We start from the raw sequence: 4,091 nt of genomic DNA, 5'->3' as shown, positions 1-4,091 counted from the left end.
CCTCCTCCTCCTCCTCCTCCTCTTCCTCCTCCTCCTCCTTCTCTCTTTGTATTTTAGGGAAGGGTCCACAGAGTGTTCAGGGTCTCACTACTAGATTGACCTCATAGTGATCCGACTGTTTACAGCCTCCCAAGAGCCACCACACCCAGTCTCATTCGCTGTCTCGGTGTGCCCCAGTGGTGGGGCTGGCACCACAGGCCCTGGGATTGAACCCCTGGCCCCTGTGCCTGCTTGCAGGCACTTTAATCTGCTGAGCTATTTGGCCAGCCATTATGTGTTGCTTCTTGAGCTTCTTGGATATGTGTTTTCATCAAATTTAACACTTATTTGGTTATTATTTAGTTTGCTTATTTTTTTGCTTCTTTGTTTTTGAGATAGGTTTTCACTCTGTAGCCCAGGCTGGTCTTGAACTCACTATGTTGCCTAGGCTGCCCTCAAACTTGCAGTGATCCTCCTGACTCAGCATTCTGCATGCTGAAATGATAGAAGTGTGCTACCACACCTGCTTGATTATTATTTAAAAACATATTTTTCTACCTCAATATTTATTCTTCTCCTGGGACTCTCATTACCTGCATGTGGGTCCACAAGGTATTGTCTGGTGGGTCAGCCAGTAGGACTCTGCTCATTTTTAGCTCTCTTCTGACCTGTGCTTCAGCTGAGATGGGTCTCAGTGCCCCATCTTTGTCAATCTCATTCAGACTCCTCCCTGTCTGCCTGCACAGCTTGGTATTTAGATACTCAGCAGAATACATTTTCAGATTTCACACCTCCTTTCCTTCCTCCCCTCCCTAATCTTCCTCTTCTTCCTCCTCCCCGTCCTCCTGTTCCTTCTCTATCTCTAACCTCCTTTCCTGTCCTCCCCTCCTAAACTGACCAGGCTGGGACAGAACTTGTGACCCTCCTGCCTCAGCTGCCTGAGTAGTTAAGGCTCCAGGTATGTGCCACCATACCAGAGCTTCACTTCTACTTTATTCTGTTTGTTAGAATCCAGTCACTAAGTCCAGCCTGAACAAGGAGAGACAAGGGAAGCTCTGCTGCTTAAAGCGTGATGCGTAAGCACTGTGGATATGTTAAAAAACCACAATAGCTCTTGAACATTGAATCCCAGCAGCAGAGAACTGAGGGTGTTTACAATCCCTGCAGCTGAGCATGGCAGGGACAGCTCTGTCACTGGATGGGGCTCATTCCCATGGCTGTGGTGGATGTCTCCCTCAGAGGGGACAACTTCTGATACTTGTTTAACTTTGGTTTGAGGTTGGTACCATTAATAAATAATTATTATTTAAATAATATATTACTAGAGCCAGGTGTGGTGTCACATGTTTGTAATCCCAGAACTCAGGAGGCTGAGGCAGGTAGATTGCTAAAGTGCAAGCTCAGCCTCGTGAGTTCTATCTGTCTATCTATCATCTATCTGTCTGTCTGTCTGTCTGTCTGTCTATCTATCTATCTATCTATCTATCTATTATCTGTCTGTCTGTCTGTCTGTCTATCTATCATCTATCTAAAACCACACATGGTCACATATGTCTCTGTGTATTATGAAAATATACTGAGGGAGATGTGGTGGCACATGCCTATGGGCCCCGCTGAGGCAGGAAGATCACCATGAGTTCAAGGTCAGCCTGACCTTGTGTCAGAAAACAAAATGAAACAGTATTGAAATTCCTATTTTATTCATAATTAAAAGGAATTCCCCATATAACTTGGGAAGCCAATACTCTTTACGCTTAAAATCTACATTTGATGTGAAAGTACTATGTTACTAGATGATGTCTTATGTAATTACTTTATAAATGTCTTCCACATTTCCACTATATTTTACAAATAATTTGAATACATTCAGTGCTACTATATATTTTTATAGAGCTTAATAAATAAAATATTCTTATTTTTGAAGTATAAGCAATACCTTTTTTAATGTTGTTTTTAGCATTACATTTAATTTTTTATGTATGCCTGCTCTACTTTATCTATTTAAATCTTTGCATTTTTATTTACATTTTTGTATAGTTACAGAAATATTATTCTGGAGTTAATTTGTATATATATTTAAAATTCACTTAGTTAACAAAGAAATGGTTTTGTTTTTCTAATTTGTCTGGTTTCATTCAGTAAGCATGAAAGATTTCAGTTTTATTCAATTGAAAAATACTGGAAGAATGCTGTATTGTTTTACTATTTTAAATAAAATAGCTGCATTAAATTTGGCATCCAAAATATAACACTTATATTTGAAGAATCAGCATACATCACTATTTTTTGTGGGCTGGTTCTTTGCTTCTCTATGTTTTAGTTTATTTTTTATTTTTTATTTTCCAAAAGTGTCTCACTGTGTAGTCTAGACTGACATTGAACTTACTATGTAGCATTGGCTGGCCAGGAACTCGTGGAGATCCACCTGCCTCAGCCTCCTGTGTGCTGGACTAACAGATGTGCATCACCACACCCAGCTTGGAAATTCTGTTATTGAAATCCCAGGCTCATTCTAGCGGACAATAGTCTTATGAACCATCTACAGACATTGGCCAGCTGCGATAATTATGGATATTTTATCATCCTTGTTTTCTCTACCCACTTTCTCCTTAAGTACTTAAAGACTATTTTTTCCTTTTTCAGCAGTGGGGATTTGAACTTAAGACTTTCTCCAGTGTACCAGGCAAGCACTCTGTTACTGAGCTATACTCCCTGAACACTCTTAAGTACATTGTTATTGTCTTTAAGAAGATAAAAGTGTCTTTCCTAAGTATCGGCACGGTAACATTATCATTACCTCCCACTCAGGGAATAATCAAATTATTCCTCAATTTTGACTATTCCCAATTGCTCAATCAGGTCTTGGTAGAAATATTTTGTTTGAATCAGGATTTCTTTTTTTTTTTTCTTTTTTTTGGTGGAACCGGGGATTGAACTCAGGCCCTTGCGCTTGCCAGGCAAGTGCTTATTCCACTGAGCCATCTCCCCAGCCCCCTGAATCAGGATTTCAAGATGACCCACACATGTATTCAGTGGTACCTTGTGTCTTGTGCTACTGACAATGATCCTCACTGTCCCTTTTAAAAACTATGTATTTGGGAAGTAAAACATGGTGGTTCAGGCCTGTCATCCTGGCACCTGGGAGGCTGAGACAGGAGAATTGCTCTGAGTTTGAGGCCAGTCTGAGCTACATACACAGGGAGACCTTGCCTCAAATAAGGGGAGAAACGCAGAATCATATAGATGGGACGGAGGTGTTGCTACATGAGTTCGTCTATCCAAAATAGACGAATAAATCCTCAGTTCCCGGTGCCTCTGGTAAACTGCTCTTAATCAGGTCTGCAGGCTTGCTTTAACTCTCCTTTGGCAAGGTCATTACTTTTTCGGGTCTTGAGAACACACACGTCCTAGCAAGCAGAGCAAGGTCAGCCCGGGTTTTAGCGAGAGCTGCAGCAGCTGCTGCTTTTCATGGCCCCTGCAGGACTGTGCCAGGGCCCCAGGGGCTGGGCTGGGGCCAGAGCTGAGTCATGGAGCTCCTTTGGGACCAGAGAGCCACTGTCCTGCACTGCACCTCGTGTGGCCCCTAAGCACTGCCCTGGCAGACAGAATTCTCAGGAGTTGTTCAGGCGCAGAACAAATGAGGTCCCCGTGGGCTGATGCCCTGTCACCCTGGTCTGTGTGTCACAGGGACCTGGGAATTTCAATGAAGCGATAAAGGCCAGAGAACTTTGTCAGGACTTGTGATATTGGATTTCTTTAGCATGAAGGATTGTCACTTCATTATTTTCTGCTGAAAAAGTTTCTGCTGATTGTGTCTAAAAATAAAAACTAAGATAGAGAGGGGAGGCGATTTCCCCTGAAAATGCTAAGTAACAGGAACTTGCTACAGAGTAATGGGCGAAGGCTTTTCTTTTCCTTCAGGGTCTGGAATTATTCAAGTTGCCCTTTCTATGGGCTAAGGTGATTATGTTGCCAGGTCCCACGGACAATTCAGTTTGTGTGCTAGCTTATAGCGTGTCCTCGATAAAGGAGGATGATCATGTCAGCTTTAGACTTTGCAAATTGAAGGTAGAATCTAGATTATGGCACACACACACACACACTATAACACA

The sequence above is a fragment of the Octodon degus genome, unplaced genomic scaffold (assembly GCF_000260255.1).
Source record: "Octodon degus isolate 3935 unplaced genomic scaffold, OctDeg1.0 scaffold00208, whole genome shotgun sequence".
Classification (NCBI taxonomy): Eukaryota; Metazoa; Chordata; class Mammalia; order Rodentia; family Octodontidae; genus Octodon; species Octodon degus.
Note: the sequence above shows the minus strand (reverse complement) of the source record.